Below are 25,345 nucleotides of genomic sequence, written 5' to 3' on the forward strand. Positions count from 1 at the left end.
CACTGTCCTGGAGGAAGAAAATTTTCTCTGCCCTTCTAGGTCCTTCTGGCTGGTCTAAGAATTAAATTGACATGAGACAGATTAACAGGAGAAAATCAAACACAAGTTTAATAACATGTACACTTGGGAGAGACCCAGGAAAACTGAGTGACTCACCGAAAAGGCTGAAACCCTCATGTTAAAGACCATCGTCAACGGAAGACAATAGAGACTGTTGGGGGTAGTGGGCCTAGTGGTTTGGGACTTTGACGGGGAATCAGGCAAGTCCCATGGAGATAGAGAAGCAAATGCTGGGTGATGCAGAGACAGGGGAACCCAGAGTGGACTCCGATCTCTAGGCCTGACTAGTTCTCCCACCACACTGAGCCCATATCCCTCGCAGATATCTTAGTGATTGATAGCTCTATTCCTGAACAGGCAGACCCTCTATCCAAATTCTTCTAGGCAGTTAAGGGGAAGATCAAAGCTTCTTCCTGAGTCTTTTGTTTTCAGCTCAAAATAATCTGAATGTCAAAAAGACATGGGGGGTGGCAAATTTTCTCCCTTACAGCACAATCTCCTAGAATTGTCAGCACAGATTTATTTGAATAGCACTGCTATTCCCATTTCACAGATGAAGGGATTGAGGCTCTAGCTAAAGCAAATCCCAGAGAATCACAGTCAGAGGAGGTTGCTGAACTTTATTTAATATTTCTATTTCCAATGCTATTTTGTTTGTTTCCATCCCACCACTTACTGCACCTCATCAGGCATGTACTATTATTAAAGCTTTTTGAAGAGGCTGTTACCTGATCTGATTTTTTTTTTAAGTTTTTGCCTGAAAGTAAAAAATTGACTCAATTCAAGGACAGTTATGCCACCTCCGAGACACAGTCTTTGTTCTGAAAAATCAAGGCCATATTCAGCTTGCTTTCCTCGGAGGACAGAAGTCTTAGAGCCCGTTGCGGGCACCGTCACAGCAGGAGGAATTTATAGCATTAAGTGTAAGGAAGGGTAATTAAAATGTTGTTGGTACTCATTTTTTTTTCTCTCCCGGAGTTTGTTTTATGCGTGCTGTGCCTTAGGCATCATCTGTTGCCCTGCAGGATGTAGGAGCGTCCTAATTTGGGCTCCTCTTTCATTTTGGAATTTTGATGAACTACAACAGAATCCTTGGGCTCTGTGCCCTGCTTGGAGGCTGTGGGCACAGCTCCTCCAGAAATTTTCCAGCCAACCCACTGCACGTCCAATGGGTGACAACTCACTTTTACTCAACTCTTCTGTGCTTCTTGGCAAAACTCTAAAATAGCTGAGACCTCTGGTTATTCAGGCCCCTAAATTTTGTTCTATTTTCTAAACCTAAGTGTCTGTTATGAACTGAATTGTGTCCCCCCCCCCAATTTCACATGTTGAAATCTAACCCCCGATGTGACGACAATGGGGAGATAGGGACTTTAGGGAGGTAATTAAGTTTACATGAGGTCATAAGGGTGGGACTTTTTTTAGAACCATTTTGTTTTTTTGTTTGTTTGTTTGTTTGTTTTTGACTGTGTCGGGTCTTCGTTTCTGTGCGAGGGCTTTCTCTAGTTGCGGCAAGTGGGGGCCACTCTTCATCGCGGTGCGCGGGCCTCTCACTGTCGCGGCCCCTCTTGTTGCGGAGCACAGGCTCCAGACGCGCAGGCTCAGTAATTGTGGCTCACGGGCCCAGTTGCTCCGCGGCATGTGGGATCTTCCCAGACCAGGGCTCGAACCCGTGTCCCCTGCATTGGCAGGCAGATTCTCAACCACTGCGCCACCAGGGAAGCCCCAAGAGTGGGACTTTAATCCAATAAGATTGGTGTCCTTATAAAAAGGGGGATAGACACTAGAGAACTCTCTCTCTGTCCACGTGTGCACAGAAGAAAGGACAGGCAAGGACGAAGCAAGAAGGTGGCCATCTGAAAGCCAGGAAGAGACTTCACATCAAAATTCTCTAGCACCTTGATTTTGGACTTCCAGCCTCCAGAATTATGAGAAAATAAACTTTCTGCTGTTTAAGTCCCCCGGTCTGTGGTATTTTGTTGTGGCGGCCCTAGCAGACTAGTACGGTATCTGCACACTTTCCCCACAAAGAACCCGTTTCTCACTTCCTCATTAATGCTAACTCACTGTCCTCTGTGAAGCACGTTTTCATACCTTGAGGACTCAGCCCAGGAAGACCTGCTGGTTGTGTGTGTGGCTTCCTATGTGTCCCAACAACGCCTGGCATGACATCTTCATAGTCACAATGATGGACAGTAGTCTATAAATTATCTGCTTTCAAATACGTCTTCCCAAGTCAATGGTGACCTCTCAAAGGCCTGGACGAGTGTTTGTTCATTTTTAAATTCCCAATGTGAAAAGTGCTGCTTGACACATTACAGCACTCAATCAGATCTGCATAAATAAATAGCTTTACCGTATTTCATTGAATCTGCACAATGAAAAATATTGGGTGGAGGAAGTAAAGACTGTATTGTCTTAAGAAACTTATTTGTAGAAGAGATTAGATATTGCTGGCTCAACACTACAGGAAAATAAATAACCACACGGAAATTTGAAGGCAGGGCCCTCCATGGACTCCAACGTCTTGTATCTTTCTGCATCCCTCACTGTGAGCTGTTTTCAATAAGATTTCCGAAACTCATTCCTGCTGTGCTGCGAATGATTCATAACCACTGGGTGAAGGTGGTGCCTCAGTAGCAACTGAGAGGTTGATGACATAACAAATTGCAATAAGTCACAGAAGCCCTAAATCTGTGTTTTTGTTTTCTGCCTGTGAAGTGGTGAAAATAACCTCCCCTCTGCAGAGCTCACAAGTGTGTTGTATGAACAACTGACATAAGAATGGGGAGTGGTTTTATTTTCTGAAACATGTCAGACAACCATAAAATGTAAAAATGTAACATGGGGAGGGAGTTAGCTTAGATAGTCTCTAGGCTATCTTGGAAAATTCCAAGATCCAGTACTCGTCTATAAAAATAATTTGTTGATACACCCAGAATGTTTGATATTTTTTTCCTTAAGAAAGGAGAAATAACTGTAAGCATTGCTCTAAGTTCAACCTTAAAATCATTGTTATTATTAAACCCTCAGAGGTTTCCACTGCCCCACCACAGTGTCCATGGTCCAGCGAACACTTCATCTAAAACTACATCTCCCAAAACACTTGTCACCCATCACTTAGTTTACAACCCCCACAATACTCAAGCTCTTGGAGATTCACAGGACACACCATGCTATCCTATGACAAATTTATACACCCACTCTCACTTCTTTGTAATATTCTCCCACAGGTGGTTTTATTAAGAACCTATACATCCTTTATATCTCATCTCACGTATCATTACTCAGGGCAATCAAAGAATGTTCTCTCTCTGTAAATTATACATATTACCATCATAACAATTATAGCTTTATATTAATCTCTTTTCCTGCCACTACCTGTTCATCTAAAGTAGTGTTTCTCTTCCTTCGAACTATTTAGCTTTGGGGCTTGACAATTCTTTGCTGTGCTGGGCTGGGCTGTCCTGTGCATTGTAGAGTGTTTAGCAGCATTCCTGGTCTTTACTCGCTGAATTCTAGTAGCACCCCTAGCTGTTACAACTAAAGACGTATCCAGATTTTGCTGATGTCCCTTGTGGGAGCAAAACCACTCTGATCGAGAGCCACTGATCTAGAACCTTCTAAGAACAGGCATAAACACTTGAACATGACCTTGCAGAAGACAGTGTAGGCTAAACAATGGCCCACAAAAGATGTCCACATTCTAATGTTCGGAAACTATGGATGCTATTTGACACAGCGAAAGCGACTTGTAGATGTGTTGAGGATATTAAGATGGGGAGATTATCCTGGTGGGCCTGATGCAATCGAGGATCCTTATAAGAGGGTGGCATGGAGGTCAAGGGTAGAAAGAGAAGATGAGGGAAGGAGCCAGTAGCCAAAGCACCCAGGTGGCTCTGGAAATTAGAAAAGGCAAGGAGATGAATAATCCCTGAGAGCCTCCCAAAGGAATTGTGACCTGCTGAAACTGTGATTTTATTCCAGTGAAGTTGATTTCAGACTTCTGATCTCCTGAAGAGCTAAGATGCATTTGTAATCATAAAATCTTAGTGTGATTGCCCAGTTAATGTCACACACCCTTAGTCTTTGAGCTCTCAGGAGAGCAGGCTCCTTGACTGTCTCCACTTACCCTTAGACCCTTAGCTTCTAACAGAGCATGTGAACAGGGGTAGGTGCTGAATGCATATTTGCCGAATGAATAAACTACCATCAAGGAACATGGTACCTTACATTTTGTTGTGTTCAAAAATACAGAGAAGGGACTTCCTTGGTGGTCCAGTGGTTAAGCTCTGCACTTCTACTGCAGGGGGCGCAGGTTCGATCCCTGGTCGGGGAACTAAGACCCCACACGTTGCGTGGCCAAAAAAAAAAATTTAAAAAAAGAAAGAAAATTTCTTGAACTGAATAAAAAGGAAAATACAACATATCAACTTAAAAATATTATATGGGGAAAGTAACAAATTTTTAAAAAACAAAACAAAAGCAAAAATATAGAGCCGAACACATCATAAAACTCCCAGGAATCAAAAATTTTGTTTAATTCTTTTAAAATGTTCTTAGGTCAAATACTTATCCCATGGGCTCTCACAGGTAGGATATTATAATGTTAAAACATGGGGATTCTGGAGCCAAACAGGCATGGGTTTGAAACATTATTCACTAACTGGGATATTTTGTCATATCACTAAATCTCTCTTGGCCTCAATTTTTACGTCTATAGAAAAAGGACAAAAATACTTGGGGGTGTGCATCTTCTTGCCAGAAAGTAAGTGCTTAAAAAATTAGCACTCACACTGATGTATATGCTAATTCCTGTGAAAGGGACACAGAAATTGAATGAAAAAGCTCCCAATGGTTAGAAATCTAACAATTTCAGCACCAAAAGAAAAGTACTATTAACTCAGAGTATAAAACCAATATGCCTGAGTCCATACTGATATAAATAAATGATTCAATAAATAAATGAACAGAGGAGAATAGACAAATCTCCCAGGCAGAAGAAGTTCAAATAATATATGCAGATACATTACTCTCAGGAGGTAGAGCATAACCCCTGACTCCTAAAATGTGGGCTGTGCACAGTGACCTCTTCCCAAAGAGTACAGTATGAAAGAGGAAGAAAAGAGTGACTTCATAGTGGAGAAACCTGATGAAAAATACCTCAGCCAAGGGATCAAGGTCAACGTCAACAGTGATGGCCATGGTGAGAAAATGTACCATTAACTTAATATGATGAAAATGACGTTTTGCCTCTGTGGTCTTCCTCCCCCAAACCCGTAACTAATTATGAGAAAAGCCTCAGACTAATCCCAATTAAGGGACAATCTACAAAGTAGTTGACCAGTTGTCCTCAAAACTGTCAAGGTCAGCAAAAAAGGAAAGTCTGAGAAATAGTTATAGTCAAGAGGAGCCTAAGAAGACATGGTGGCTAAATGTAATTTAATATCCTGGATGGGATCCTGAAGCAGAAAATGGACATTAGGTAAAAACTAAAGAAATCTGAAAAAAAAAAGAAAAAGAAAATGATGAACCTTGGATAATAATAATGTTCCCATATATTTTTATGAATTGCAACAGATGTACCATTCTAATGTAAGATGTTAGTAATAGAGGGAACTGTGTGCAGAATATATAAGAGCTTTTTGTATGCTCCACAATTATTTGTAAATCTAAAATTGTTCTGAAATAAAAAGATTTTTAAAAAGAGGTCTGGCAGATAAAGTTTCAGAGTGCCAGTTAAGAAAATAAGGACTGGGCTTCCCTGGTGGCGCAGTGGTTGAGAATCTGCCTGCCAATGCAGGGGACACGGGTTCGAGCCCTGGTCTGGGAAGATCCCACATGCCGCGGAGCGGCTGGGCCCGTGAGCCACAACTGCTGAGCCTGCGCGTCTGGAGCCTGTGCTCCGCAGCAAGAGAGGCCGCGACAGTGAGAGGCCCGCGCACCGCGATGAAGAGTGGCCCCCGCTTGCCGCAACTAGAGAAAGCCCTCGCACAGAAACAAAGACCCAACACACCCAAAAATAAATTAATTAATTAATTAATTTAAAAAAAAAAAAAAAAAAAAAAGACCAGCTGGGAATTCCCTGGCAGTCCAGTGGTTAGGACTCCGTGCTTCCACTGTAGGGGACACGGGTTTAAAAAAATAAATAAATAAAAAATAAGGACTAAACAAAAGACTTCATTTATAACACTTGACATATAGGAGATGCCCAATAAATATAATGGTGTAAGTTGGTCATGGCAGAGCAAGCACTTACCACATGGGTGGACTGATTCCCAGAACTGTGAGCCCCTGGAATATAGGAATGGTGAGCTCTTTCTCTCTGTGATCCTCAAAGCCCCAAGGACTGTTTTTCCTTAATTAGATTATTATCAAGTATATTTCCTATTTCTGTTGTCTTTAAAATAAGTGGCCCTATATATACACCAAGTGTTTTCTTTAAAACTTTGATTATGCTTTACCACCTGTCAGAGCCCAATTCGTATGTGAATCTCCTCATCACATCCATATAAACAGGAATGATTCATGTGTTATCCCAACTCTCACTTCTTTTTTTCACTTTGTACTTATTGCTGTTATAAGATTCTTGAGTATTTATGCATTTTCTAAACCAAAAACTCAGTATAATATTTGAACATAGCTTATAAAAGATGAAGGAAAAAATTGATGTGTGATTGGAGAAAATAATCAAACAGATGAAATCAACAGCTGTACAACCAATATGGCAAATGCATCTATCAAAGCATGCTATTAGTTTAAACTCTGTCACTGCAAGTCCCAAAGAAACATGCAAAACATAATACATGCTGGTTCTCCACAGATGGATCGTAAAAGCTTGTAGGTGACACTGCCTGGGTTGTCTAAGAATGACTTGTCCAATCAAAAGAGGCATCTTCTATTAGAATTAATGACTCAGCACGTGGATTAGAGGTTCTATTTAAATTCTCTCCCCTCTTCTTATCCATTCAAGAGATACCTTTAATTTTAGGGCTGAAAATTTATGAATTGAATCTCTGGTTCATAGGTAAGCATTCTACAGTGTTAACAAGTAATATCTTCCTGTGCTATAATACATTTATTTAAAATCGCAAAACAGTCTACCACAAGATGTTTACTGCCTATGGAATCAAAGAATTTCAAAGCTGGTGAATGAAGTGAATTCACTCAAGTGGTTGTTTTAGAGTCAGATTATTAAGCAAATCTCTTCCTTTCCTTGTACTGTGACGTTGATTCTAGAAACTTCTGGTCTTTCTAAATTCTTTGGAGGAAGTGCTATGAATAAGTCATTTGAGATATTCAGTATTTGTGTTATAATATAGTAAATTCATAGTAATATGAGCTTAAAGACTGAATGAACTCCAAGCCCTGACAAATACATGCCAAGAATGACTCCGCCCTAGACACCCTTCCAAGACAGATGGTGCTGTTACAAATGACAGTGAGGACACCTAGAGCCCATTTAAGTCCTGTCAGGGGCAGGCATCATGTTAGATACTCATATAAAGTATTTCCTTAGACCCTCATAGCAGTTGGGAGTGGTAGGTTTCATTGTTGCCACTTTACAGATGAAGAGACACAATCAGCAATATTAAGTCGCCTAAGCAAATCACACAGCTCATAAGAGGAGGGATCAGGGTTTTCTGGGGAAGGATGACCCCAAAACGTTTGCTCTCATGTTGACAATACCTCTTGAATCTATGTAAGTTCCATATTTATATGTGTTGCACATAGGCAGATGCTTCTTTAGGAGACAATGAAGCAATTCAAAAAGTTTACCATTTAAGGGTCAGGTTTACTCCACAGATTTGCATGAACAAATTTAATAAATTTGCCTGTTAACAAATAGTGTCATATAATGAAATTTTGAGGATACCAGGGAACTCATTTAGTGCAACTGACTCAGTTTACAAATGGGGAAATCAAGACTGAAAGAGGACAAGTTGTCTGTGCATTATTATCTCTACACAGTTTTTGGTGGAGTTGAAAAAGGGCAGGAAAGGTTACATTTGTGTTACTTCACGGTTGTATTAGTTTGATAGGGATGCCATACAAAGTACCACAGACTGGTTGGCTTGAACAAGAGAAATTTGTTTTCTCACAGCTCTGGAGGCGAGAAGTCTGAGATCAAGGTGTTGGCAGGGTTTGCTCCTTCCAAGGCTTGTGAGGGGAGGATCTGTTCCAGGCCTCTCTCCTTAGTTTGTACATGGCCACCTGCCCCCGTGTCTTCACACTGCCTCATCTCTGTGTCTGCGTCCCAGTTTCCCTAAAGACCTCATCTTAATTTAATGACTTCTGTCAAGACCCTGTCTCCAGATACAGTCACTTTGTGAGGTACTGGGGTTAGGACCTCAGCGTATGAATTTTGGAGGCAGGATGTGGGCGGGGACAGGCACCCAGTTCAGCCTTAGTGGTTTTTATCCCCACAGAGTGGAATGGGCAGAACTGTGAACTTCGAGGCTTTTGATTTCTTCAGAAAACTAAAAAATGATCCACAACTCAACAGAAATATTAAAAAACAAAACCCTCTGCTTTTTAATAAAACAAGAGGATGAGTTGTGCCAGGCACCACATATGACAAATCGTAGAGAATTTGAAAAATACAAGCTTTGGGCATGAAAATTCACAGAAAATTTAAATTCCATCTTTCTCAGGGCTCCTTTCTTAAGTACACCTCCACCTCCTTTTCTTCTTCTCAGTGTCTCAGACAGTATACTTTTTCCCACTTTATTTTATTTTATTTTGTAATTAATTAATTTATTAATTTTTGGCTGCGTTGGGTCTTCGTTGCTGCGCGTGGGCTTTCTCTAGTTGCGGCGAGCGGGGGCTACTCTTCGTTGCGGTGTGCGGGCTTCTCACTGCGGTGGCTTCTCTCGTTGCTGAGCACGGGCTCTAGGCGCACGGGCTCAGTAGTTGTGGCTCGCGGGCTCTAGAGTGCAGGCTCAGTAGTTGTGGCGCACGGGCTTAGTTGCTCCGCGGCATGTGGGATCTTCCCGGACCAGGGCTCGAACCCATGTCCACTGAACTGGCAGGCAGATTCTTAACTACTAAGCCATCAGGGAAGTCCCCCCACTTTATTTTAGAGTCAATTCAAATTCCTTATGATATTAAGAACTCCTTATGATATCAGAACTTTGGCTCCCCATGTTGGGCTGGGTATACTATGAAAATGATTCATGCAATTAAAATTGCCCTTCAAGGGTAACTTTTAAAACAATAGAGTATTGGGATGTGGAAAGAGATTCCTAGTTCTCTAAACAATTGTGTTCTTTCACATTTGGACAAATAAATATCACTGACAGACAATTATTTTTTAGCCACATATATTTCACAATTCATGATAATGGCTCTGAGAGTGAGATTTTAAATGCCCACATGTAGATGAGCACACAGAGCCTGAGATGGATGTGCGATATATTCGGTCACACATTTAGTAAGAGGAACATTTTGAAGGACATAAAGTGTCCGTCTGACTAACTTCAAAGCCAGGTTCAAGTTTTACACCATTGCTTGTAGAATCTAGATTATCAGCTGAGATTTGCAAAGCCATTGACCTGTGAGTAACATTTGTTCCTTCTCTGTCTCCCAGCCTTCAAAGCCCTCCCTGAAATTGTTGGATGTGCTCAAGGATGACAACCCCATGGTTCCCCCTCCTGTCCTCCGGGATCATGTGTTTACTTCCACTATCTCTGTCCCTCACCACAAAGACAGAGGACCAAACCCAGCCCTCCACTGGGTTTCTCCCAAAAAAACACAGCACAGACTTCCTGTCTATTGTGGAATGTGGTGAAAAATGGGGAGGGCCCATCATGAACCATAAAACAAATAATCCGACAAACGCACAAGAAAGGAAACAGGATAACAAAGGCACAATTTATATTAATTTTAAGATATTCTTGAATTCTTAAATCCTTTCTAACCACCATTCCCCTTGTAGTTCCTCCACCCGGGATCTTTGATTTGGCTCAGAGACAACCAATGCTAGTTTATTCTCCCTCCATCTCTTTTTTTCTGCTCACCCATCCCCGCTTTTCTCTTGTACTCTCCCCTCTTGGAAGAATAAGCCTATTTCTTACTGTGTCTCCCATAGAGAAATTATCTCCTTTTCCTAAACCCTTGGTAGGAGGTTGGGGTGAGGATCTTTCTTACGAGCAAGAAAACATGAGGCTCAGCAATGCTGTGAAGGGGTTTATCAAGATGGCAGGACTTCCTGGGGAGGGAGGGGTGGTTATGTGGTTGAGATAATGATGACGTTTTCCCTTAAAGGAAAAGTAGGAATTGACCCAGTGAGGCTCGGGGGAGGGGAGGAAGTTGGGGTAAGACAGGGCATTTTAGGCACAAGAGACCATCTTCCAGAGAAAGTAAAACTTTTCCCTAAGGCATCTTTTGCTAAGTTAGTGCTGAATCTCTAGGAAAACAAGTTGAAAAAAAAAAAAATGCAAACAAAACAAAAAATGTTCTTACTCCCATAAAAATTCAGGGACACCTATGACCAAAATAGTTTTTTATGAAAAATCTGGGCACACCTTCTTTTCCATCACTGTGCCCGAGTACCTGTGTATTGGGGGGTGTGGAGCCCGAGGGCATTTCCTCTTTCTTCCCCCATCAGCCAGCGCACTATGACTTCTGCCCCAGCATGCATGGTGCATCCTTTCTCTAAACAAGCTCTCTTTGTAGCATGGACACTTGAGAGTGTGTTGCCAGGCGCTTATTTTTCTGGGACCTGTGAAAACCAGCGGAATTGTCTCGTACTCAACAATTTAGTGTGAAAGACATGGGTGCTATTATCTCTAAGGCCTCTGAAAGATTATAATTAAGGGTGACGGTGTTGAAAGAGAATTTCACATTTTCTCTAGCAGCAAGACTATAAGTTGAGGACAGTACAGCATTCTGGACAATTGAACCTCCACGTAGGCACTCAGTCATAATTGGCATTGATTTAACAGTCCACAGCTCGCGCCCTGCATCATAAATTGATTGGAAATGACAAGGGACTAAGATGAACACCTTTTAGGGACAGCATTCTCCCTAAATAAATATCAAAAAAGATAAATGGTCAATTTTATTGCACTTTGTACCTCCCTCTGTCCCATGAAAATCCCATCAGGTGGTGGTAAACTAGAAAATCTTTCTCAAAGCAAAGCCAGGTAACCCAGGACAATCCAGATAGGATCCATCTCTGGTTGAGTGCCATCCTGGAAGATCCTGTTTAAACCATGGGGAATTCTTCTCTTTAAACCTTTGCAGTTTAACAAGGGCTTATGTCTGTAGCACTCATTTGCTTTGAAAGTTTAGAAAAATGGTTTGGGTACAAGATTTGGGTTCAGAAAGCCTGAATTCTAATCCATTTGCTACTACTATGAGTGTCTATCCCTGGCTAAGTTACTTACTTGATTCCTTGGTGCCTCAATTGTCTCACATTTAAAGAGAAAGCAATGATGCGGATTGACCTCACAAGGAAAAGAAAATTAAACGACTTGCCTAACATGAAGCGTTGAGGACAGCATCTCTGGGCTATAAATTTTAGCTGTTCAAATCAGCTGTATAATCAAGGAGGCTGAGGGGAGAAAGGGCTGTGATTGATCTCTCATGTTTAAGGAAAGTGACATTGCTTATTTAATTTTGAATATTACATAAGTCACATAGTCAAAACTCAAAATATATAAAATGTATATAAGGAAAAATCTCACTGTTACTTCTTCTGGCTTTTCTCTTGACCCTCAGGAAGTGTGTGAGATGATGAATGGGTACCGATGTTTTATGTCACCAGGGTTTGGTGTCATTTATTACATGACAATAGGTAACTAATACACAACACCAGGGTTTTACACCTAGGTAAGCTGTCCTTAAACTATTGAAGTTACAGACAGAAACATGAAGCGTACAAGAAACCAGAGAATATTGTTTCCATAAACTTAAGGTGCTTTTTATGCTGATTGGTCTCCCTCTTTTATTAAGTTTTACTATTCTTATTTTTAATGTCTTATATATCCGTTTTTATGCTGTCCATGTTTCTTTCCTAATATCACCGAATGAACGAGTTCAATTGGCCAAGGATCCAGCTCAAACTCTAGCTGTGACTCTGATTTGAAAAGCCACCCTTTGGATGCCCGTGGCAGTAACAAAACAGAGAGCAAACTCTCAAGGGCTGTTCCCAGCCTGATCTTCAAAGCAACTTTACCTTATGACGGAGCCTGCCCCCAGCCTCATCCCCAGTCACTGCGGTGCACGAGCCCCTCAATCCTCAATGGTACTTGGCAACAAGCACTAACCACGTGGTTGTTACACATGCTGGGGACTTGGCCCAAGTTTCGGCTCATCTTACAGCATCCACCTAGTGGACTTTGCTCCACAGAAGTGCTCCATGTTCTCTCCATGGTTTTTTTTCCTTCTTTAAACTCTTCCAGTTTTATGGGATATAACTGACAAAATTGAAAGTGTACAACGGTGTGAAGATTTGACATACATAACATTGTGAAATGTTCACCATCATTAAGTTAACACATCCCTCACCTCACATAGTTACGTGTGTGTGTTTGTGTGTGCACGTGTGGGGAGGGACCATGTGCTCTAACACTCCTGGAGACCTGGGGAAATTCAGGATCCCTGACATCCTTGTACAGAGTAACCTTCAGTAATTCAGTAAGTCCTTCCTGAGGAATGATCACAGCCTGGGGCCTGCTGTCACGACCATCATGTAGTAACTCCTTTACTTCTCACAGCAACCCTTTGGGGTAGGGCAAAGCCATAACCACTTTCGATGGCACGCACATTGGGGCAGTCCCAGGACTGACAGCAGGTTGCTCGCTTGCAGATCTGGACCAGACCTCACTCTGTTTCTGTCACCAGCACTGCTGAATCCATCTGGCTGCTCCTGCCCCAGAGATGATGCTCTACACATGCATGTTGAATGGGGGAAATAAACACTTTCTTAATGCCTTTGCTCCATTGAGGGGAAATGAATACCGTTAAGGACACCGTTACACACGACAAAGGCTATCAGGGAAACACAGCCCCCATTATCCAGAGTTCATTGTGCGTCTGATGAGTTGAGTCTCCTCCATATGATCAAACATCTTTGGCAGATGTCACCTCCTCTCGGAAGTGCTCTCCCTTGACGACCACACCATGAACACAACCATTTAGTATGACTTTCCAAAACCTACAGAAGTTCAATGTTGCTATGCTCATATGATCACATTTTTTTAAGTTAATTAATTTATTTATTTTTGGCTGCGTTGGGTCTTCGTTGCTGCACGTGGGCTTTCTCAAGTTTCGGAGAGCGGGGGCTACTCTTCGTTGCAGTGCGCGGGCTTCTCATTGCGGTGGCTCCTCTTGTTGCGGAGCACGGGCTCTAGGCGCGCAGGCTTCAGTAGTTGCGGCACGCAGGCTCAGTAGTTGTGGCTCGTGGGCTCAGTAGTTGTGGCTCACGGGCTCTAGAGAGCAGGCTCAGTAGTTGTGGCACACGGGCTTAGCTGCTCCACAGCATGTGGGATCTTCCCGGACCAGAGCTTGAACCTGTGTCCCCTGCATTGGCAGGCAGGTTCTTAACCACTGTACTGCCAGTGGAGTCCCAATGATCACATTTTTCAACAACATTTTGACTATACCTTACCTTGAGGGTTTTAAGCATTTGACCTTCCAGTGTCTACGTATTAAGAGATTATGACAGTGATTTATTTCTTAGAAGATCATAGTTTTGAAATCTGCCCCTGCCTCTACTAACTGTGATCTTGAGCAATTTGCTTAATTGCTCTGTGTCTGTGTTCCGTGTCTGATGTGAATGTAGTGCTACTTGCCCTATACACCATATGTCTTATGTCGGGCTTCCCTCCAAAAAAGGTACAGAGTTACACATGTAATTACAAGTGGTTTATTTGGGAGGTAATCTTGGGATATACCAATGGGAGAGCAGACAAGGAAGTGAGCGAGGCAGGGGAGGGTGCATTAATGAACAGGTGACCCCTGGGGTAACTGAGGACTTGTGGAAGTTGTGTGTGACCCCTTCAGTATTGTCCTATCAGAGGGGTGAAGACAGTATTGGGTTATTTATCTGGCAAATCCTAGCAGTCGTTGATTGAGGGCTGCTCTGAGAGATGTTAACTGCCCAGAACTTCTGGCCCTTCTTCCTCTCCACCCACAAGCAACCAAAACCAGGACTGACAGCTGGAGAGAAAGCCCTTGGACAGAGAGGGACTGGGTCCTGGAATGGAAAGCTGTAGGCAGACACAAGATCTAGGAGGATGGTGATACGGTTGGGGCACCCCGTGGAGCTGTTGTGGAACTCAGATGACAAACTGGATGTTAACTCAGTGTGTGGATGCCAGGTTGGCATCAAAGGAATCTATGTGCATTATTCTTATTAGTACTAGTGATAACAGAAGTGATTTTCATAAGCAATCAAGAATGAGCCACTGGCAAAAACAAACGAAATAATTCTTTGATGTACCTACAAGCAGCATAAGCCTTCCCACAATTGTAACTTATTAATGCAGGAGTCACTGCAGTGCAAGGGCTTCCTTTTCAGCCTTTGTGGACTGTGTGTTCTGGAATGTGGCCACTCAAGTCCAAGAGTGTTTGCTGAGGCACTTGGTCATCTTTCCCTATGGGTACTTTGTGCCCAGGACTTAGTAGGAAGAATGGGCTATTTATTGAATGAATGAACACCTTCACACTGCACCTCACTCTCTTCTAATACTCTGCAAATTCCTGTTCTTTATTCATTTAAGCAATGGAACTGTCATTTCTTAAAATATATCTGCCTCTTCCTTTCCAAGAACTGGCACCTACAACCAAACTGATATATGCAGAAGCATACTTTTGTATATTCTGGGAATAATGGTGAAGGCAATTATTAAGCTTTGGGTTTTTCAACCCTTGGGAATGATTGATTTTTTACGACTGTTTGCATCTGAGTTAGTTTTAGTCTGCTCCATGATGTAAACATACTGAGACCCCAGGGCATATTAATCCACGTGGCCCATCATTCCCCAGGGCTGTGTAATTCCATCAGTTCGAAGACAAAAATAAGTCTCATGTTTTCCCTACTAAATCACTTAACAGATATCACAAAGAAGGGAAGATGGGGTTAAGTGGTATTTATTATCAGGCAAATATAGTCAGGTGCACTCATGGGTGACTGTAATTTGCAGTGATGACAAGCATAATGAAGGAGCAGTTCACTGCCCCTCAGTAGAGATTTGTGCAGACTTGAGACAGTCCTGGTGATCTCCACAGGCGGGCAGCACCCTTTTGAGTAAAGGGCTCCAGGGAGAGAGGGAGCCTCTGGAAACTTAGCTCAGAAATAGAAAGTACTATCTTAGCAAACTGGTTCTAAAAATACACCTGGTCATCTTAGGGAAAAACAAAGTTACCAGTAAGATACTGTACTGTGAACAGACTAACGGTTGCATTTTTTTTACCTCTTTGCTGTGCGTGCTATTCATTACCTTATATTATGTTCCTGAAAAATGAAATTCTATTTAAAATGTAATTATAAGTCTTCCTTGGTTCTTTTACAATTTTGAGCTTATCGCTGTTCATTTTAGCTATCCAGAAGGTACTGATTTTTGGCTTTTATTACTCCTGAGGCCTTTTGAATTTTGATTTCGACTTCTAATTCATGGGGACAAATATACTTAACATGCTTGATGGAATCTTATCTACCATGTTTCCTTAAAAGTATCTGAAAGCTATTGGAAAACTGGCTTATTCCTATATATGAAATTATACATTCTCACATGTTCAATACATATCAGGTATCCCTTTTTAACACTTTGGTACACTTAAAAATACATAGACATACCCTCCTTAGACTAGCATGCCTAAGGATAATAAAGATATTGTTAGGACATAGCTTACTCCATTCTCGTCCAACTGAATCTCCTCCAACCAAAGCAAAACTCCCCATGAAACTCCTGTGTATACTCTTTTTGATGTGTTTTGGGTTCTCTAGGTTGTCATTGATCATTTTCAGGGTCCTCCCTAGGAGGAGTTAAACTTTTCTTCTTTCTAAATGCAGTGCTTTATGCGCCAGTTTCTATCATTAGATGGTGATGTGCTTGTTCTTGCTGATCACTGAGTTGTATTCTCCTAACCCATTCTCTTAGGAGAAAAAATAAGACCATTTATTGAGCACCAACTGGATGTCAAAAGTTGGCTTTATTCTTGAGTAAAAGGCAGTTGTGTCGACCTCCAGAGAACGCACCTGGCAGATTTCCAGGGGACATGATTGATGGAGGGTCCCTGCTGCTGTGCTTGGAAACCAGTCACTTTGTTTGCTCTCAGGCCACACTTCCCATGACTGCACCCCACCTGTGATGCGTGGAGTGTGCATGGTAAGGCAGACTCCTTTCTGGGAGACTTGAGAACCGTTTGTCAGCCGACCTTGGCTCAAGTGCGTGATGGCTTTGCTAACCCTTCTCTAGATGACATGGATGTCTAGGATGCTTCTACCCAACCCTCTCTCTTCCTTCTTCACTGGGAGTCAGGCTTCTATCACCATCTGGGAGTCTCCTGGTCTCTCTAGCTATCCCCCTACTTCCTTACACAGTATTTCCCCTAATAAGATCTAGATACATATAGCCCTGCTGTGGCGTTTGCTTTATGGGTGCCCTGGACTAACATAGTAGCCAAAAAGACACTTGATGCTTCTACTCCTCTGGAGCTTTAGTGGGAAGGGAGGAAAGAAAGTAGGATAAAAGGGAAAGAAAGATGGAGGAAGGGAAGGAAATGATTTAAGGCACTAATATATAAATCATATTTTGGAGGAAGGGGTTACTATTTTACTAAAGCTGGAAAAGATCCTCTGAGGAGGTGTCTGATTTCAATAATGAGAAGGAGAGGTCCATGCCAATATAAAAAAAATTATCATGAGAGAAAATAAAAACAAGTTCAGCAATCTTTAGGTAGGAAGTTTTATGCTATCTGAGATACAAGATGAAGGCTGGTGATATTTAAGGAACGTATAGGAAGGTTTATGCTATCTGAGATACAAGATGAAGGCTGGTGATGTTTAAGGAAAGTATGGAAAGGGCTGAGGTAGAGGATTAGGCAGAAGCTAGATTATGGAGGATTTTTAAAGCCATTTTAGGCAAGTGCTATCATGTGCTGTATCATCTTGAAAAGTCCCTCAGGCCACCTGTGCAGAAGACAAGCATGGAGTAGAGAGAGGAGTCTGGAGGCTGTTGTGTTCTCACAGCTAAGACATGAATGTGCTGGGGACTTAGTTTTTAGTAGCAGAAATTGTGTCAACTGATGAGAGTTGGAATATATTTTGGAGACTTACGATTAATTGAATATGAGGAAACTGCATGCTTGATGGTGACATGTATTGAGATGAGAAAAGCTGTAGGGAGTAGATTATATGCAGAGAATAGAATCAATGTTTTAATTTAACATATTAAGTTTGAGGTTCTTAATATAATATTGTAAGTCAACATACCTCAATTAAAAAATTTTTGATGTTCTTGTTATTAGTCCAAGCAGAGGTTTGGAGAAGACATTTGGGTATATGCCTCTGGATCTCAAGGGAGAATTCTGAGACGGGATACAGATTTGAATCTTAAAACTATTTATAGTATTTTAAACCAAGGAAATGTATAGAATCACCTAGAGAGACAATGTAGTAAAAAGTGAAAAAAAAAAAAAAAGTGGATAGCACAGCACAGAGATACCCCAGTATTTAGGTCTTTGGGGAAAGAAGAAGATCCAGGATAAGATACCAAGGAATTGCCAAGAGGTTGGAACAAAACCAGGCAAGTATAGAGTAAAATAAAATAATAAAATAGAGTTTCAAGGAGGAGAAAGTGATCAGCTCCACAAACGCTGCTGAGAGGCCTAGAAGCAGGAAAACAGAGAACTGATCATTGATTTTGCAAGTAGTGACATGATTGGTGATCTGGACATGAGCCATTTCAGTGGAGAATAAAAGCGGAGTGTCTGCCCTCTCCCCTAAGAAGAACGAGATAACATTGAAATGTCAACCTTCAACTTCCTCTCTCCAGACCACCTCCTTTCCGTATTTACACGGGCCTCAAAGGCCAGAGAGGCAGCGTCAGGTTAAACACATGCTTACTGCATGCCTTAACCTGATGGTGTACTTTTCCATTTGTGACCACTTTTCACTATGAAGACAGGTCAATTCGGTTACATTTGAGTGTGGTTATGGGAAGAGCCCCAGCGTATGGTTTCAGGCTGCCTTGGATTCCAGATCTCAGGGAAGAACTGGATACACCCACCAGTGTTATATGAGTCTGGCGCGTCACTTGGCGTCGCAGGTGTAAGGCTGTTCTGTTTCCACTTAAAGCACAGCTATGTCTCCCCTGACGAAGGAAAAATACCCCGAAACCAGGCTGGAGCCTCCAGCTCCCCTTCCTCCTCTCAGTCACAGGTTCCTGCAAAGCCCTGAGAAAATCAGAAGCTTCCATAATAACTGTAAACGTTTACGTACTGATAGGCATGAAATCTTACCCAAATATGGGTTTGAAGATGTCGTCCATAAAAGCTTCAATATTTCTTCATCTACCGAACACCCTGCTACTGTCCTTAGGCTACTCCACTGGCGAAGGATGAACGCCAAGGCCACCGAAAGGAGAAGGTGCAAGGACGTTTTCTTCCTCCTGGTTTGTCCCCTGGGTTAAAGGGTCACCCCGTATGGGAAACAATGGACTAACTGGAAAGAACTCTGCCTTTGACGAGTGCCTGCTCCGCTCAGGGCCATGTTAGTTGATTTGTTGTCAATTTTATGTTAAATCGCAACAGATATTTAGGCAGGTTAACCTCTTTATCCTCAAATCTAAGGTGGGGGTAATCAGAGATAAACCATAGGCTTGTTGAAAGAGTTCAATAAGAAAATATGGATAAATCACCAGGAAGAGATCTGACTGACTGAAAGAACACAGTTCGAAAGGCAGTGATTTTGATGAACTTGTCCCTCATTTTTCTCAGACTAACAAGACTCCGAAACATCTCAGCCCTTGATTTCACATCCATAAAATATCTAATTTAGGCTCAGAATCTGTCAGTGTCCCAGCAAGAAGCATTTGGCACCCCAAAAGGGGCCATGGGTGAGAATTCAATAAAGGACCTTGTGTAAAGGTGTGAGCAGAGATAAACAGGTAAAGGGGGCAGTGAAGATGAGATCTTAGATTTAACATCCCCAAGGTGTTGGCAAGGGAAGGGAGTAAATACCAGACTGGAGAGAGCTCTGACAAATGAGATGGGGGGAAGATAGCAGTACCTGAAACCGAGGGAAAGGAGGACAGTTCCCAGGAAACACAGCTAAGAGTGGCTGATGCAAGGTCGAGGGGTGGTTGAATAATTATGCTGATCTCCCTTTTTTCTCCCACCCTGTCTCCTACTGGTGCCTTCCATTGGCCCAAACCATCTGGAAGCCGAAGACAAGGGGTCAGCTTAAACCTCACTTACTCTCCATCTTTGCATCAATGAAATGGTTCTAAAGCATAGATTCGAGACCTCTCTCTCAAGGCTCTTGAGAAGATTAAATCAAATGCTTTGTAAACTCTAAAGATTTCCACAGAAATAAAGGGTGATTCCTGGCCTTCACTTAGGAGACAGTCCTTACAGTTTCCCTTTGTTTCAATAAATAAGATGCTTCATAAGTTATGGCCGTGATTTTCTCTTTACCCAGGAAACCACGTTCCTTGATTGTTTTTGTCTATTGTATGGCTACTCTTCCTTAAAAGTCCAGCTCACAAACTGTCCCTACATGAATCTTTCACAATACCCCCGCACTGGATTAATATTTCCTCCCTCAGATCTTTTATAACATCTGCCTTCATAAAATTCTGACATTTAATTCCATAAAATAAATACTCTAAAGCATTTATTTCATTCTGTTTTTAATTATTTTGTTTTATTTATATGCCTTTCTCCCCAGCCACATTATAGGATCCCTCATGAAAATGCAAGTTTCAGTGTCATTGCAAAGGGTAATGAGATTCCCTTTCCAATGTTCCATGCCTCTCTTTCTTCTGGGAAGAGAATTTCTCACATGGGAACATGAAATCAAGGGTTAAGAGAGTGTAAGCAAAGCAGGAGATGAAGTGTTGGTAGAAGACACAAAAGAAGGGGTTCTTCATCTACATTGTTCCTGTCTTTCCTTCCATTTCTAGCTTGGAAGCCAAGAAGAACCTGAGGGTCCTTCAGCTGAATGATTCCCTTATTCATGTACAAGGCTTGACAAATGGCATAAGTCCAGGGAAAAGATGTCATGGAGAAGGCAAGGTATGGCTGGCTTTCCTCCAGGCATTAGAAGAGAGAAGAGAATAAGAGCTCGTGAGGTTTCTACATAATCCAGATGGGCTTGCTTTGGCAAGGGTATGAAAAAGGATTTAAAACAAAAGAGGCACTGCAGCAGGAATGCAGTGTGCACTTGCCTAGAGTATCTTTTGTCACACCTCTTACCGAACAGGCCTGGCATTAATGGTTAAACACTGAGTCTAGTCTTTAGATATAAAAATGAGACTCCATGGACATCTTGATAAAGAATTAATAGGGAGGAGCCAATTTTACTCATCCCTCTAATTCCAAATTCCTAACACAGGACTTGGCTTAATGAATACTAGTTGAACGAGTGAAACAATTAATAGATCATTCCATCCCCAAACTAATATTAGCATGAATGAATAAGATGGTGTTGCAAAGCCTAATTAAAAGAATATTATACAAACCAAATATAATATTTTTGTAGGATTCTTCTCTTTCAAATGAGAACGGAGAAAGAGAATTAACTAATGGCTATAGTCCTTTAAGATCCTATCATTCTGTCTCTTTTCAGAGACTGCATAGGACTCAGAAATGTTAATGCTCAGGATTTGGTGTCTTCATGAAGGGCACAAAAGGTTCTGGTACCAGACAGGAGAGAAATATTTTACTTACAAATGTTGGAAAATTGTTTTGCAACCTCACAGCCTCAGGCAGGGCAGACCTATGATAATATGTGTAAGAAATGTGAGCTCTTGTCACATTGGCATTGTAACAGATTAGACTGATGTGGGACAGCAATTAGCATCATGCTTTTCCATTTTGCAGCCTGTGATGGATTTAAAATCTCTCCACCTGTGGAAATGTTATAACTGGGGGACACACTGAGAAGAAGACATCACTTCTGTGTTGTTCTTGCCAGATATACATAACCTCAATTTAATCCAGAAGAAACATCAGAGAAACCCAAATTGAGAGCCTGGACAATAAATACACTTTTTCCCCCCTTGACTCTTAGTTCAATTGCGATCTTCTCAGTAATTGGAGGATTTTCAGTAGAGCTGAAAGATCACCACATGGTCACAAGTTAACCATCACCTTATCATTTAGATGAGCTGATCCAACTTAGAATTTTGAAAGAGCACTCTGGCTACTTGGATTGGGGAGGAGGTGTGAGAAGAACAAAGGAAGATAGTGGGTTTAGAAGACTCTTGCTAGTATTTAGGTAGAAGATGATGGCGACTTGTGTTAGGCTGGTCGTAGAAACTGAGAGAATCAGACAGATCTCAGACGTGCTTTAGAGGTAGAACTTACCCGTGGATTTAGTGAAAAAGATGAAAGAAATAGAAGTCCCTGGTAGGCATTCTAGGACGGGGTTGCAATGAAAGGCTTTAAAAAGAGTGTGGCAAAATCAAAACTGGATTTTAAAAGTCATTCTTGCTACAGAGTTGCCTAAACAATTATTAGTGTGAGATGACCTTTATAATTTTTCTACAATCATATGAACCTCTAGTGTTATTAAATGCATGTGGACTTCTACTCTTTAATATATTTATACTGTTAATTTGCATGAACTCATTGTTTTTGCTTACACACATATTATGTTAAAATGAAACTTTACTTCCTTTTGGGAAAATGGAAGCCAGTAGTAGTCTTATTTGCTGAAGATTCTACCTTGGTGTAATCAGAAATATTTAAAAATACAACTTAAAAAATATCAATAACTTACTCACGCATTATTCAATATTTCTTTAATGCTATGGTAGTAGATCTATCTAAAATCATTGTTTAAGAATAATGGAATATTATTCAGTGCTAAAAAGAAATGAGCTATCAAGCCATGAAAAGACATAGAGGTAACATGAATGCATAATTAATAGGTGAGAGAAGCCAATTTGAAAAGGGTACGTGCTGCCTGACTCCAACTATATGACATGTGGTAAAGACAAAAACATGGAGACAGTAAAGAGATCAGGTTGCCAGGGGTTAGAATGGAGGGAAAGATGAATAGGTGGAGCAAAGAGGGATTTTAGGGCTGCAAAAATGCTCTGTAAGGTATTATCATGGTGGAGACACATCATTATGCATTTGTCAAAATCTGTAGAATGTACAACACCAAGAATGAACTCTAAGGTAAACTATGGACTTTGAGTGATTATGATGTGTCAATATAGATTGATCGATTGTAGTAAATGTAACATCTGCTGGTACATTAAACAATTAATAGATATTGATATTGAGGAAGGCTGTGCCTGCCTGGGGGCAAGGGGTATATGGGAAATCTCTGTACCTTCTGTTCAGGTTTGCTGTGAACCAAAAACTTCTCAAAAAAAATTAAGTCTATTAAAAGAGAGAGAGAGAGAGTCCAGTTTAAAGGCAGGAAAGCCAGTCAGGAGATATTAAAATCCACCAGCTGAAGGTGTCTCTTGATATAATCCTATACCCTATCCCAGTGTGCCTTCTGAAACATTTCTATGTTGGAGTGGTACCCACAACACCAAAAACTGTATTGATAATTACTCTTGTTCTCCAATTGATTTTAATAGAAAGCAGACCTGTGCAACATAAAATATCCTATTGGTGTGAAACAGTTAATTCCCTAGGCTCCCAACTTGCTCACGGGAAATGAATTAGGTTCTGGAATGAGTCCAGCTCATTTATTCTTTTACTCAAGATTCATTCATTGGCCTCAGGCTTATGATTACTGGTGAAAAATAAATATAAAACATTTAAATTCAATGTGGAAGTTAAATAAGGAAGCAGGGACGAATCCCTGTAGGTAAATCACCAATAAAATAGATTCTTGTACCATTTACTGAAGGCTGACAGTGAAGCTCCAGAGAGCAGAAAAGTGTGGTATATTTAGAAAAAGACATAAACCATTTAGAGTTGTGCAGTCTGCTGGATCAGACTTTCCGGAGAGTAGTCAGTGGCGGTATTGGTGAGTCCAAAATAGACATTCCTATTCATGACCCATAATGGCAGCCCTGCATTGTCTCATGGGTTTTCCTCCAAGAAAGCATGCAGAATGAATGTGCATACAGAAATGTGACCCTGCCTCTGTGATAAAATGAGTTTATCCCTTATCTGACTAAATGGCCTAACAACAAATTATAGGAAAGTTTAGCATACACAATAGTCCCTGTGAAGACTGTCTGTTTTCTGGTTTTCACACGTGTAAGAATTGGGATATGTTCAAATTTTTATGCCAGGTACATTACATTCCACTCTTATGCCCATTTCTTCTTGTTTGCAGTTTACATTCTAACCACTTCAGCCTCACAGCCTTTCACAGTGTGCCCTGTAGACTGCCTTCTCTGTGGCTATGCCCTGTCATCGCGTCTACTTTAAAAAGCCTTCATATAAATTGCCCTTCAGAAGTCCTACCAGTGTTCAGAAACCAGCTGAAATCTCACATTCTCCAGAAATCTTTCCCAAATCCTTCTTACCTAGTGTTTCCTCCCTATAGATTCTACACTAAATTGCTGCATTGGGCTCTTTCTATAAAGGAGGGCATGAGAAATTACTATTTTTAACAAAGGCTTCCAGTGATTTTTATCATCAAGAAACCTGGCAAAGCAGTTCTCTAGTCAAAATCCATTGTCCAAGCACTTTATCTTTTTCCCAAATGCTGAGAAAAACTTTGCAAAATAAGGATTATTAACTCAATAAGGGGAAACTTGTTCAGCAAGGTTAAGAGGCTTGTGTAAAGCCACACAGCTAGTAACTAGTGTACATTCAAGCCTTGCTCTGCCCTGTGTTAAAGCTAGAACTCTTTCCATTAACACCACTCTGGTACCCCCAAAATATTTGTGTTATGTTATGTGGTGCTATTTTATTTTATGTTATTTCATTTCATTTCAAATTGTCATACAATGATTTTTAGGGATGAGCATCTCTGAATTTTCCAGGAAAGATACCTGAGGCTTCTCGAAGCTAAAAGAAGTGCCTGAGATCACATTGCGTGCGTTACCTCTCACCCCTAATAAAAACCCTGCAGTTAGTACTTCTTTTCGGGCTACACTCCAGGCAACTAATTTCATGATTCATACCCAATCAAACCCTGTCACATTCCTTGCTGAGATGGTGGAAATCTAACATTAGGGCAAGCAGATTGATTAAGCACTTGAACATTGATGTACTACTTAATAATAAGGCCCAGAAAGAAGGTCTAAAATTGTAAAACTGCAGTGAGGGTATTCTGTAGAAGGCGTTTTTCTGCAGCCATTCCCTCTGCCCTCTGGTCCTTCCTGAATCACTCTCCTTTTGTTGTCAAAGACACCCAGTCGATTACTTTTTTGTGTCTCCCTTTTCAAACTCATTCCCAAAGTCAAGAGTAATTGTGCGTTCAGCTTTGGTGTGAAAACCCATGATCACGTTAAAGTAATTGGTGCTTTTCATTCCCTGGCAAACAAGCTTTAAAGAAACAAGAGAACATTTCATGTCAGCTCTTAACAGCTTTCCTTTTCAACCTAAAACATTTATCAGTGTTTAATTTTTGAAGAACCACATAGCCACAAAAGGTGGTGGATACAATCATGGCAAGAGAAAGAACCCCAGGAGAAGCAAAACAAATAAATGTCAAAGAGAATGGCTATAGTACTGATGGTGACTGAGCTTCTGCAGCCTGAATTAGCAGGGAATGCATGGACCTGTTGTTGCTAACAATACTGGGATGCAACTAGCCTGAGGTTGCCGAGGTAGGGACCGGAACTAATTATCTGGTCAAGCTCCCTTGATAATGGACACTGGGATGTCTGTCCTTGGCTTCCTACATTGGAATTGCCTCTCTTTCTGAAAGCACTCTATCAATGAGAGAAATTGGAAGGTGTAAACACGCTCCCAAAGTAGCCAGATCAAGGGATTCTGCTGGCTTGACTGTACACTACAAATTTCACTCTCCTGTAGTGTATTCATGTAAAGTAATACAAAAGAGGAAGAAACTACCTGTTCTGTATCCAGAGAAGTGATCTTTAAGATGCTCCTGTGAGCTCTTTCAAGCCCAATCAATCAGCAGCCTCTTAGTAGGCCTTCAGTTGGAGTTGAATGAATATGAATG

Source organism: Eubalaena glacialis, chromosome 17, assembly GCF_028564815.1.
Source record: "Eubalaena glacialis isolate mEubGla1 chromosome 17, mEubGla1.1.hap2.+ XY, whole genome shotgun sequence".
Taxonomy (NCBI): Eukaryota; Metazoa; Chordata; class Mammalia; order Artiodactyla; family Balaenidae; genus Eubalaena; species Eubalaena glacialis.